The 14,031-nt window shown below is 37.4% G+C and overlaps 1 pseudogene; it reads right to left on the reverse strand.

Annotated features, from left to right (window-relative positions):
- Positions 1–14,031, reverse strand: part of LOC109275113 (inositol 1,4,5-triphosphate receptor associated 2-like) — a 44,348-nt pseudogene that overhangs the window by 24,972 nt on the left and 5,345 nt on the right.

A 14,031-nucleotide genomic window follows, 5' to 3' on the forward strand; every position in this document is an offset into this window, starting at 1 on the left:
CATTTTAGATGATGTGCCTCAACCATCAGACACAGATAATTAGCAGAGCCACAAAGAGCTATCTAAAGAGGCAAGGAAACATAATAGATGGGATATAGGAAAATTATATAAGCAGAAGTATCTAAATGAGTAAGGAGGATGCTGAAAGCATTAATTCAAGGAAAACACCAGCACAAGGGCTTCCTGGTATCCTGTCCTTGTGGTTTCATTCAGTACATGTTCTTTTCTCCAGGAGCAAGGAGCAAAGCAAATGTTACTTTATAGTGGTTCTGCTGCATGTGTGCTGAAACTTCCCCACTGTCAAATATCACCTGGGAATTTAAGATCTACCATGTTTACTAGAAAATTAAAACCAGGGAGTTTGTCAAATACATGCCTGAGTTAAACAGAAAGATTGATTAGGCTGGAAATGCTTTTCTAATCAAAACAGTAGGAAAAATGTGTTCCAGGGATTCAGCGTCCTAGGTTATTTTCAGAGCTGACAACCACAGAAAGCAGATGGCCTCAGAGGCTGTGCTGGACACTAGTTAGGAAACATAACACAAGGTTAACAGTGACATATGCTGTCATCTGTGAGGTACCAGAGTTCCAAGAAATATGCTAATTTCAGGGTCTTCTCTGAAATAGTGTTTCCTCTGTGCATTTTCTAAAAGTTAATGTAATCAAGGCTTAAAATGGCTCAGAGAAGGGAGCCATTTTATTTCCCTTGGAAGATCTCCAGGGAACTTCCCCAGAATCCAATCCCTTTACTCCATCTTTGACAGTTTCCTCTTCCAACACATTGAAAGTAAAAGTGATTATTTGTGAATAACTCTTTATTATTTTCAACAAGACAGTATTTCAGTATAATAGTCTAAACATCCTAGAAATGTAATTCTTTATTTTAAAAGCAGTATAGATGTATTATTTATGTAAACCCAGGGTTTTAGACTTGAAAATATCCAGATTAATATTTATGGTGAGGTTTAGGGCTAGCAGTGGTTAGCAAAACTGTTCCCAAAGAAATCCCCTTTTTCTTCTTGCAACTTATCCATGATATCTGAAATAGCCCCATTAGAGATTCACAAGAGAAATGCCTTTGCTATCAGAGGAGAAATCCCTTTATCAAATTACTATCATTAATGTCTTACTGTGAACTCATTTCTTTGCCTCTTTCTAATGTCATGGGTAAGATGGTAGAAACAAAGTGTGTAGGGTTCTTCCCAGAGAGTGTAGGTCAGGTGGATTGCCCTGGATAGTGATAGTATAAGGGAGCCCTGGAAGTGGGGGGTATGAGTTAAACAGAAGTATCCAAAATTAACAAGGATACCTGAAGTGTTAATAAAATCTTAGGAGAACACTATTTTTTTTTAAAGTTGATTCATTGTTTTTGAGAGAGAGGGAAAGAGAGAAAGAGAGAATGTGCACGAGCATAGGAGGGGCAGAGAGAAGGAAAGAGAATCCCAAGCAGGCTCCACACTCAGTGAGGAACCCAATGTGGGGCTTGATCCTGTGACTATGAGATCATGACCCAAGCTGAAATCAAGATGCTTAATGGACTGAGCCACCCAGGTGCCCCAGGAGAACATGTTTTGTCTCCTCTTTAATTTTGTATCAGAAGACACTGAGAACAGGGCATTGGTTCCTGAAAATTATGTAGCCAGTTTTACCTGAGAAGTACCATTTTCTAGCGAGAAAAAGTAGAATTACAAGGGAGAGGTAATTAATGGAATTCTTGGTATAATGATATGTTGAGTTTAGTAAATCATTTTTCCTCCATTCCACGGGTGTTAGGAAAGACTGTTGCCTCTCTCCCTTTTTCCCAGCTGTGGATCCCTTATATAGGTACAAGGTTATCATGGTTTTAGAGGTGGCCACATGGTTTTCAAGAATTGTTTTACCACTATGTGCTGTTCACTTTGAGAATTTCCCTTAACCTTTCTAAACTTCAATTTTCTCCTCCTCAAAATGGAAAAAAAAAAAAAAAAACAAAAAAAAAACAAAAAAACACCACCATAATCTGTCCAAACAAGTCATAGGGTGGTTTTAAGTTTAAAATGACAATTAAGTGTAAATGGATTGTGTGAGCTGTGAGATGCTTTACATGATCCCTTGAGTGCAATTATTTGTATACATAGTGTAATTATTTCCTCTTAAAGTCTTTCTGGTCATGAAAACTAAAGTAATTGCAGGTAAAAATACGTCTAGTATGAACTCTGTTACAAAGCATGGAAATGTGTATAAGCAGATTAGAAGAAAGTTATACCTCTGAGAAAGGAAAACAAGAAATACTGTGGGATTTTATTGGACCCCTGACAGAGGCACAAACTTTACAATGTGATGTTAGCAGATAAGGGGGATGGAGTGAGATTGTCGGGCTTGTGACAATATCCTTCTGATGTTTTCTTTGGAGATGAAAGAGATAAGGTAATTTTTAAAAAGCATGTCCCAAATGCTGACTTGGCTTGTGACCCTTTCCAAACATTTGTGATCACTCATTTTGATGGCCTTTCTGATGTGACTAAACCTTATGAGTTATTTTTATTAAGATCTTGCAAGGTTGCCAGATAACTAATTACAGTGGAAAACAGCCAAGAAGCAGGGCCCAGAGTAGTGCACAGGGTGGATTGTCTTCCTCGCCTGTTAGTTATCAACTTCCCTAATCATTCTAACAACCTCCTTTTAAAACTGAACACACCTATTTCTGTGTATTCTTCTTTTATTTTGTCTGTGTCATGTATCTGTTTGTAAATTGCTTGCGTCTTATCTCCTCCTCAACACAGCCTGTACTTTTTGTTATCTTTGAGACTATCTTCAGGGTCCAATGTACTTAGACACATGGGTCTTGCTCTGATGTATATCCTTTCACCTTCATGGAAAGGAAGATGGAGTCTAGATTCAACTGCGCTCCTTACTAATTGTACAAATTTTATAATTATCTTTACAAAATTGGATCTTGATCTTCTTATGAAGACCCAAAAGAAAAGAGGAAGCTTAGCTTATTCCTTCACATTAATTCATTCATGAAACACTGTTGAGTGCATGTTGCCTTCCAAGGCTCTGTATAGGGACTGGACTTACCTGACAGATTTGACAAGAATTCTATCTTTGAAGACTAGAATAAAGATTTCAGAGAAAGAGAAACTCAGAGGAGAATTTCAACTGGGTGAAATTTATCTTTCACAGAAAGATAAACCCTAGGTGCTGAGCTTTAAGATTCAGATATATTTGTACCTCACTTGTTTCTTTTATCCTGACCCTCTTTGAAAGAGGACATCTCAAAGGCATTCCATTTTGTCCTCACACTTTGTTTTCCCATTGTGAAACTCATTATCAATAATAGGATAGTTCAGATTATTGGGTATCTTAGGTGTCTCCTTACCCCTAAACTTGGCTTTACTGAAGTTTCTTCATAATGGTAGGATATAGAGGGAGCATTCTTGGGACAGCTAATAAGGCAGCACTAAGAAACAGGGCTGCGTCATCAAAGAATACACAGGACGATTAAGGGAATTGGGGATTTGACAGAGGTGATAAAAGAGAAGATTAATGAGAAGAGGAGAGGCACTGAATGCATATAAGTTCTCATTACCAGTGTACAAGTAGACTCAAGTAAAGCAGAGGTTAGAAGTGAAGGAAGGGGGTCAGTCATTAACCCAAATCCTAGGTACCAAGGTATTTTATGGATACTGTGGGAAGGTGAATAAACTTTTTGTCACTGTTCCTCACTAAACTTTCCTCCAATCCCCCAAGTCCCTCCTCCAGTGACAGCTGAAAATAATTCTTGGCTAAGAATTATATCTGGATGTAAAGCATTAAGGGACTGCTATTGTAAAATCTTAAGGGATGGTGCGTTAAAATAAGGAACTGCAGAAGTCATCTGGATGGCTCTAATTGCTGATTATTTAGATGGGGGAATGGATCTGTGTTCTTAACACAGATTATGAGTGTCCTGAGTGTTGGTGGACGTAATGGTAGAGGTATTCCTCCTCTATCTGCACATGTGGTTGAACTGGTTTGTTGGTCCAGATGCTAATATCATTCTGCTGGCTCTTCATCTGATTGTTGTGGCTCAGGGTGGACACTGGTTAGCACACTAATTATACCATTAATTCCAGATTAAGATAGATAAAGGATAGACAGGAGAGGAAAGGAAAAGAAAAAGAAAAGAAGTTCTCAGCAACACATCAAACAGAAGAATATCTGGAATTTGTGAGGCAAATGAGACATCTATACATAGATAAGGCTAGGGCATAAAATGACTAATCTTACCTAAGGATGAAACTCAATCTTAGTGAATAAATATCCTGGTATATATAGAAGCAGAAATATACCAATTTATCTAGAAACAAATTCATTACAGTATCTTTTAAAACAGGAGATTGTTGGAAAGCACATACGTATCTTCCATGAAAATAACGTATAACTACATCATAATCCTTAATGGATGCTATTTCATTTTATGCTTTTACGTGTGTCTAAGATTTTTTCCTTAGGATAAACTTCTTAAAAGAGAAGTACTGTGTCAAAGGATATACACATATTAATTGATTCAATATATTTTGTAATCTGCATGCTAGGAATGTTTTGAAACATTTAAATTGATGGTTTGAGTGATGTTTGAATAATTTATACCCCCACCAGCAGAGTATGAAGGTCTTATTTCTTCATCTTTTAGACATCAGGTATTTTTCCCTTCCCGCCTAATAGATAAATGTTGAATTTTCTTGGTCTTATCATTTTTATTTCTTTGATTATTAATGGCTCTGGCCATTACTGGCTCGCTGGCCATTTTTATTTCTCTTTACAGGTTACTTCTTCATGTCCTAAAGCCATTTTAGGATATGCTTTTTTGTCTTTTTCATGTTCTTTTTAAGAAGTATTTATGTATTCACATCATATGTGTTGCAAATACCTTTTTAAAATTTTTTTAATGTTTTTAATTTAGTTTTTGGAGAGAGAGAGAGACAGAGCACGAGCAGGGGAGGAAGAGAGAGAGAGGGGGAGACACAGAATCTGAAACAGGCTCCAGATGTGGGGCTTGAACCCACAAACTGCAAGATCATGACCTGAGCCGAAGTCAGATTCTTAACTGACTGAGTCCCTGCATTTATTAGTCTTTTATTTTCATTTCTGCTATTGGTGTCATGCCTAGAAAGATTTTTCCACCTTGATGGCATTTAAAGTGAACACATATTTTCTCCAACTATCAGTATGGCTTACTCTCTTTATATATGATTCTTTCAACCTGATGACATTTATAATGGTAAAAAAAAAAAAGTAGGAATCTAACTTTTTCTCTCCAAATGTTAGTCAGTTTTCCCAATGCCACTCATTGGGATATCTTCTTTATTACATTCTAGGTTTTTCTGTGTGCTTCTGTTTCAGACTTGTCTGTTCTTACACTTATTACCACAGTGTTCAGATATTATAATTCTAAACTACACTAATATATGATAGATATTATCCCCGCCCTATCACTCTTTTTTATGTGTTTTACAGTAATTTTTATCCAATTACAGGAAGAAACTAAGATGTCAGAAAATAAAAATCTAAAGGTCCTAGTGTTAAAGAACTCTCTCTTGTCAGAAGGAGAAGATGAAGTATCAGAGATTTTTTGGATGATTTCAAAAAGGATAAAGCTTATCTAGCAGAGGAATCCAATTCTGATTCAACTTCAGATTCTCTAGACTCTGTTGATCCAGTTAATCCTGTAACAACTGCCACTTCAACAGATTTGGAAGGCAATTTGATAGCCTCTATAAAGCTGCCTTGTAATACCCAGGACCAAAATAACTACGGCTGGCAAGATATTCAATTAAAATAGGTAGCATTGATACAAATGATGCAGAGTCAGACATAAGGTACTCAACCTTATATTTTATGATCAACCAGTGGTAGTGAACTATTTCCATTTAAAAAAGCAATGTACCTCTAGTGACCATATGGTACCTGATATCGAAGGAAGCCCAGGCCCGTACTTGGGGATCTGCCATCGATGCCCTTGCTATTGGATCAGAGTAAAATCTTTGGCACAGGTCGGAGAAATGGACTTTAAAAAAAATATCTGAGACCAAGACTCTACTAGGAGCTTAAGGAACTAAAGAGACCTATCACCCTAATCCCAAAGGTGGACATATTTATTGCTTTCTATGGATTCACCTTCTCATAACCTTACTATTAAAAACAATTCCAAGTATAGATAACATAGCCTAATTTTAAAGTTATAAAATGCTAACTTTAGGAGTTTTCAATATAAAAGCAGTCAATAAGATTGATTCTTCTGAAACCACGGTCTTCACCACCTCAGATTAATAGATTCAATCTAACTTTATACAAGAGCTGAAGACCTTTAAGGAGAACTCTAACCAACTCTAATCGGTCATTCAGTCTCTATTTGAATATTTGCAGAGTCAGGAAACTCATATTTTTCTAAAGTAGCCCATTCTCTGCTCCTTAGTTTTATTAGATCAAAATAGCTTTTCCTATAACTTCTGTGATTCTATTTTCTGGAGACCCAACAACACATACCTATCCTCTCTTTGACAAGTTTGCTCTTTAAATGTTTGAAAGGACTAAACTTCTGCAGGATCTCCAGGCTGCCCCTGGTCCTCCTGTGGTGCTAGTCTCTGAACTTGCATGTTTCCTCTCTGGTGTATCAGAATCTGGAGCTCCAGATCAAATGAAAATTCTGAGTCAGAGTCAATCAACATAGAGTATAGTGAAATGAATCATTTTAAAAATCAGATATATTTCTCTTTGTATCCCCAGTGTGTAGCACAGAGCTCAATAAGTATATAATAGGTGCTTATTAAATATTTGAATGTCTAAATGAATCAATGAGACACTTTAGATCCTTTTCATGATCATTTTAACAAAAAATAGGTTGTGTTTTCTGAACAGAATGCAATTCTTATGCACATATGCCCATATTCCTTGAAATGTGTGGAGAAAAATCATAGTAGAACAGGTTAAATAAATTTAACCTGCTTCGATTTTGCTTAGGTAGCTTCAAGTGTTACAGATTTGATTTGATTTTTATTCTGTTTATAGTTCTAGGACCCAGAGCAAAGGTTTGGTTCGTGGCAGCTCCACGTATCTCATAAAGGATCATTTCATGTGGAAAGTTCCTGTAATGTCCCAGTGCACAGACATTGGTCTTTTTAAATGTGCTGGTGCTAGAGGATGTGCGCCTCTTTGTTTCATGACCTGGCAGTTTGTTTCTCAGCTGCATGTTGCTTTTGTTAGTGTTTCTGCTATTGCCAGAGGCGTATCTGTTGAACCTGGCATCTGTTAGTGTACTTTCTCCAAAACCGAAAGCTAATTTAGGCTTTGTAGTGTATGAAGTCCTACTAGTTCTTGCCATTTCTGATTTTTATTTTGGCCCCAAATTGTCACTGTAATGAGGCCATTTTTTAATTTTTTTTCCCTCAAATGATTTATTTTTCCTAGTGAGTTTTTTTCCTCCTGGAATCTGACCTTGTACATTTGTGCTTGAGTTTTATTAGGAGTGCTTTCTATTAATACTCCGTGACTTCTCCCATTCTCCTCTGCCCTTTTTCCCACCTCAGCTTCTTGCTCCAATTTTTGTATAAGGTTTCCTTTGTCTGAAACTGAGAATTGGATCTCTACCTTACACTGTCTCATAACTACCCAAGTAGCATATTGTGGACTGTTCCAGGGTAGGATAAGACCCTTCCCTAGGAAGTGAAGAAGAATTAGCTGCAATATAAAGGAACAATGATAGTTTCAAAATGTCTATAGGGAGAAGTTTGGGGGTGATAATCTGGTTGAAAGAATTGGAGGAAGAGTATGTCTGGACGGTTGTGTTGAAGCTGTGTTTGCATTAAAGCAAACTTTCTACTTAGAACTAATTGTATCTTTATTGAGGGGAGGACATGATCGGAATTATTGTGACAGCTAAAGCCACCTTAGCTAGCCCTCTGCACCACTCCTATGCCTTCACTTGGTATTAAATGGTGTGGGAGAGAACCCTCTTAAATGCTTGCCACCTCCCTTCCATTTATTCCTTCTCCAGGATCTGCTTTCCTCCAGTTTTATGACAAAGCTGGGAAGGACAAAGACAGCTCAATGATGGAATGGAGAATTCAGGAATCTAGTTTCCACCTCAGCTCCATATTTTCAAGATCCAAGCCTGTCTTCCCCAATTCCTTTAGCCTGGCTTCCTACTCTCACTCTCCTTTGGACGGGTGCTCCTGGGCATGCGGTGTGGTAAGAGAGAAATCATATTGGCCCAAGTTGATGCCCACATTGGGATTCTGGCTGTGGCATCTATGAATGTGAGGCAACTGGGCAAATTATTTGGCATCCTTGAGCTTCAGGTAACTTAATTAGAGAAAGGGGGATAAAGAAAAAAACCTACATTTTAATTTTATTGGTGAGTGGGAAGATTGAACCAGGTATTGTGTATTATTTGTATAAGAAATGTTGAACAAACACTATCTCTCCTCTTTCCCCAAGGAAACAGTAGAAATTATGTAGCAATGTGAGAAATATAAAGAACATTCTCCCCTCTCTGGTTGCATTTAATTCAGTTCCATTCAATATACTCTTTAACTGGGTTGATATAGCTAATGGAAAAGTGGTATGTGGAGAGGGATCCAGACTTATAGATGGTGGTTCCTTAGCATTAACTTGACATAAAGGATTGTACTTGTTCAAAATTCAATAAAAACATTTCATAATAATACAATTAATAATTTGTAAGCAAACTGCTTGCTAGGAAGTACATTCTGTGATGGAGTTTTGTGTGGTGTGTATGGATGTGTGTGTTGTATCCATTCAGGGGACATCATTTCTTCTACCCAAATTGTGTGCACACGTGCATGCGTGTGTGTGTGTGTGTGTGTGTGTATTTCTATGTTTTTTTCTCTATATAAAGACCTGATGACTTATTATCTCACAGGTGTGCACATAGGTGGTAATACATGAGTACACGAGTAATATGATAGGCTGTATTCAGGCATATGCTACTCTAAAGAAGGGCCAGGACCTTAGCAAGATGCGCTTTCCTCTAGCTGAATGTCTGGTTTTGAATTCCATCTCCACCACTAATGTTCTATCTGACCTGATAAATTATCTTCCTGAGTTCACTTTCTTGACTGTAAAGTAAGAGATTTTTAATTTTCCAAGTATCCACCTTGTAGAGTTTGGGACACATTTCAAATAATATAGCTGAAAGATATTTGTAAATAAGAGTGCTATACATGTGCTACTTTTATTAATTAAGGTTGGGGTGGGGAGCTTCTTTTGTGATAAGCCAGCATTACGTTCCCAAAGGCAGAGACCATGATGGCCCTATTGGGGAATCAAAAGTTGATGTCCTGTGGGTACTTGTCCTGGAAGCCAGAGGGAGAAGAGCTTCTCCCTATTGAAAATTTCCCCTTCCATTTACTTCCATACTTACATAGTGAATGCAATAGTGATAGCAGAAACACTACCAGAAATAGGAAGCTTCCTTGAAAAGCCCTCAAGGTCACTCATTAGTATCTTATCACATGGAATAAGATTTTTAAAATGTGTTGATTTTAACACATCTTAATTGAAGCATGCTGCACTTCTTTTGTGTGTGAGTCATCTGAAATCTTGCACTGACCTCTAAAAGCAGACACATACAAGGATATGAAAAGTGATGTTTCAAGTAGAAGGAAAATGTCATTATGATGTTTTCTTTTTCTTTATGTAAATATGGTTATTCTGTAGAAGAAGTACTTCCCACCTTGTCAGAATAGGGCTCTGTGAGTTTTCATGTAAGAGAGTAGATTAGTAAACTGGAACTCAAAGTGACATTGATAATATTAATATAGATGGGATTTATTAGAGTGTGTGTGGAAAAAGTAGCTTTACATATGCATTAAGTGATTTATTATTTTTTTTAAATTTTAACCTTTGTTTATTTTTGAGATAGAGACAGAGCAGGAGTGGGGTGGGGGGTGGCGAGAGAGAGGGAGACGTTGAATCTAAAGCAGGCTCCAGGCTCTGAGCTGTTAGCCCAGAGCACAACATGGGGTTTGAACCTACGAACCGTAAGATCATGACCTGAGCTGAAGTTGGATGCTCAACTAACTGAGCCACCCAGGTGCCCCATGCATTAAATGATTTTAAAAGAAACTTCCATTTGGATGAATTTACTTCTCTCAAATATAGGTATGTTAGATTGAGAAATATTTGCATTTATTCGAGTTGAAGATTTGCTATTTTTACTATGTACAAGTTGAATGTTTTACTTTTTCTCAAAATATGTGAAAGAAGAGTTCCCATCATGACTGAGTGCAGGTGGCCGAGGAACTTGGATATGATCAGGGATACAAGATGGGTTCATTGATCTGTAGGGACCAGGTCTGGGAAGCACTGAATGAACAGATGGTCATGAGGAATCTTTTCACATGAGGCGACAGACAAAACTGTAGTTGCATTCCAGAGGGGATGTCACATGCCAGAGAGATCTGTCTATGGGTTCAGAGGCAAGACACTAAACATGTTGCTGAGGGCACCCTTAACAATTTTGTCAAATGGTCCCTAGTCAGCTGTCTTCATAGAACTGGGTACACATCAGTGACGTTTACTCAGGGGCATCTTATATTTCAGCTAAATGAGGATGAGGTCTAGGAGAGGGGCTATAATGCTTCCGGGTGAAGTCCTCTCTGGGGAAAAATATGTACAAAATGAGAAATAATAGCACAAGAGGAGAAATGGGGGACATTAGATAATTTTTCCCTGAGCCAGCAGTTACCCCTTCCTTCTTTCTAGAAGACCAAATTATAATAATGAAGCTCATACATAAATTTGCTTTGGGGCTATAGAGTATAAACACCATGGAAAGATAGGTCCTCACTCCCCATAATGTGCAGATCTAGGATTTGTACAACATCACATTGTCCTCACTCTTATACGTAAATGGATAGATTCGTACATTAGGAGTTTAATAGAACATGAATATCCTCTGAGAGAAAGTCCTAGTTTCTTAAATGAGGTAGCTTTGGGTTAATGCTATTTGTGGTGTGCTACAGAGTCAGAAAAGTCACACCAACCTTTCAAAAGTGACAATATTTAGAATATATAAGATGAGGGTAGATAAATAACAGCTTCTGTAAGCAACAGATTTTTGGGGGGGATCAAGTTAGCTATGTATAAAAATCTCCGTATATAGAAAATACAATCGTGATATAGTATTATTTAGGTGAATTTGAATTGCCGTGCCGCCACGCCCCACTAAATTAGAATCTAAAAGTGCATCTCCCTTAAGCTTCTAATTAATTTCCATAATTTATTCTATCTATAACACATTCTAAAACAGGTAGGATCTGTCTCATCCAATTTCCTCAAAGCCTTAAATGTTCTATGTAAAAATAAAAACTATTCTTCTAGGTTCCCCGGGGTTTACCTTTCAATCTTCATACTCTTTGTGTATTCAGGCAGTTTGATTAAGTCACCTGTGAGACTGACACCAGGGGTAGTTAAATCCAGTTTCTCTCTGCTCCACACAAACTGGTAGATATTGCCGCACCTAGCCAAGTGTGTAGGAATTTCAGGTGGTTTTCCTTTCCTTAAGTAGTCATGGCTCACTCACATGCTTCTTTGTGTCTTCTGGGATTAGAAACATATATCAATGTCTATCAAAATTAGATGAGCATGCCTGGTAGAATGTGCTGCAATGCTATGTGCTGCAACCCTGAGTGTCTGACATGTGACCTTCTAGTGGACCATATGGAGCCAGTGGACATGGAAGAAAGTATAGGCAGTAATAACTTGGCCAGCTTGGGTTGAATATTTACTGTGTATAAGGCACTGTTCTTCCCACAGCAGATCTTATCAGTACCAATAAGAAGCTCAGGTGGTAGGTAGTGCTATGATTTCTATTTTACAAGTGAGAAATAGGAGGCTAGTTGATTTCAATGATTTTTTGTATGGCCAAGTTTCAAGGTGGGTATAGAACATCAATCATCTGGCTGCAGATCCATGTACTTAACCATCACCTATTTCAACTCTTTGTCCCTGGTCTTTAGACATTTAAGTGTTTGATCCATTTTTCTAATAGCATCTCTTCTTAATATGCCTGTTTCACCTAATCCCTCAGAGAAAAGAAATCCAACCATTAAGACACTGGCTGTCTACCATTTCCTGGTATAAATAGCCCACTAGAGCATTACCAAAAGCAAAGTAAAACAAAGCTAAACAAAACAAAAAATGAGACTGGACATTTTTAACCATGAACTGATCAAAGCATATGCATTCTGTTTTTTAATATATATTTTTTTATCCTGAAGTTTCTTTTTCCAAAAGAATCTTCAGGAAGAGAGGTAAAGATACACAATTTTAAACAAACAGAACAGTAAGGCATAAAGTTTTCTAGGCAGAAAGAATATTTTTAGGAAAACATTTTCTGTTTAATACATTAAATTCAGTTTGGATTCTGATGAATTATATCCAACATAATTTGCAATTAAGAGACTTGAAAGTAATTAGCTATAATAATCATTGAGTATGAAGCAGTATAACATAATATTGCATATCATGGACTCCAGAGTCAGGAAACGCAGATTCACATCCTAGATTTGTCACTGTTTTGTGGCCTTGGACAATTCACTTAACCTGTCTAAGCCCTTTTTTATTCCTCAGTATAATGAAAATAATTATATATCTGCTTCAAAAGTTTGTAAAGTTCTAAGCTCAGTTCCTGTATTATATAGTAAGCAACCAGTAAGTAACCCATTATTATATAAGTCTGTGATGCTTGGGGTATATTTAGAGTAATGTTCAGGCATGAGTATTATAGTCATGTAGATATTAGTTGTTGCCATGAGTTTAGGTTTATTTCTTCAGGAGTTATTCATAAAGTAAAAACACAGGGGTGAGAATGAGCCATTTAGGGTGGAACAATGAGGAGGAAATAGGCTGTGAGGAAGATTAAGGGATGGCTGGAGAAATAGAAAATTAGGCAAGAGGGAGTGTATTAGGGTATTGAAGAACCAAATATATATGAGAGTATTTATTATAGGAATTTATTATAGGCTCATGTGATTCTGGAGGCCAGAAAGTCTCATAATCTGCCCTCTGCAAGCTGAAGAACCCAGGAAAGCTGGTGGTGTCATTCAATCTGAGCCCAAAGACCTGAGAAACTGGGGAGCCAATATCATGCTTCCGATTCCAAAGGCCCAAGAATCTCAGGGATGATGGTGTAAATATGGGTTTGAGTCTGAAGGCTTGAAAATTAGAAATGCTGATGTCCAAGACCAGGATGAGACAAGCCAAAAGAACAAATTAGCCCTTCCTCTGCCTTTTTGTTCTATTCAGGCCCTCAGTCCTCAGTGGATTGGATGATGCCTGGCCTGGTGGATGAGGATGATCCTCTTTACTTAATCTGATTCAGAAGCCAATCTCATCTGGAAACACCCTGATAGGCACACCCGGAAATCATGTTTTACCAGCTATCCCTTAGCCCAGTCAAGTTGACACACAAAATTAACCTTCCTGAGTCCACCCCTTATCAACTTGGCACCCACATAGGTCACCTTAAACCATACTTAATCTCCAAATAAAGATAATTAACAAGGTCATAATTCTTCCTAACACGAGAAAACTATCCTGCATACAACTGAAAATGCACTAATCCTTTCCTCAGAAAGGAGGTCAAGTCCATTAGTGGTGTTTACTCTTCTCCTGATATTCCATAACTTAAATACTTTGCTGTAGAATTAACAATACTTAAATACTGATATAATATCAATACATCTTATGTTACATCATAAACAAAACAAAGACTGCTTTTATATATATCATATATAAATATGTGTGTATGTGATGTATTCAGAACAAAATAAGGAAGAAACATTAATGGCAACTATAGTTCTCAATTCTGTAACTGGTCAAATAGTCTTAGCTGGTGTTTTAACAACCTTTTTCTACCATCCATTCTGTCTGTATTCCCTTTGTCTTTAGCAAGCACCTTAACTAGTCACAGTTTTTCACCTGACAGGGTGATTCATATCTTAATTCATGAAGGGTCTGAATCATTAGTAGTCTTGCCTGGAT

The sequence above is a fragment of the Panthera pardus genome, unplaced genomic scaffold (genome assembly GCF_024362965.1).
Source record: "Panthera pardus isolate Hobbes unplaced genomic scaffold, ASM2436296v1 HiC_scaffold_16, whole genome shotgun sequence".
Taxonomy (NCBI): Eukaryota; Metazoa; Chordata; class Mammalia; order Carnivora; family Felidae; genus Panthera; species Panthera pardus.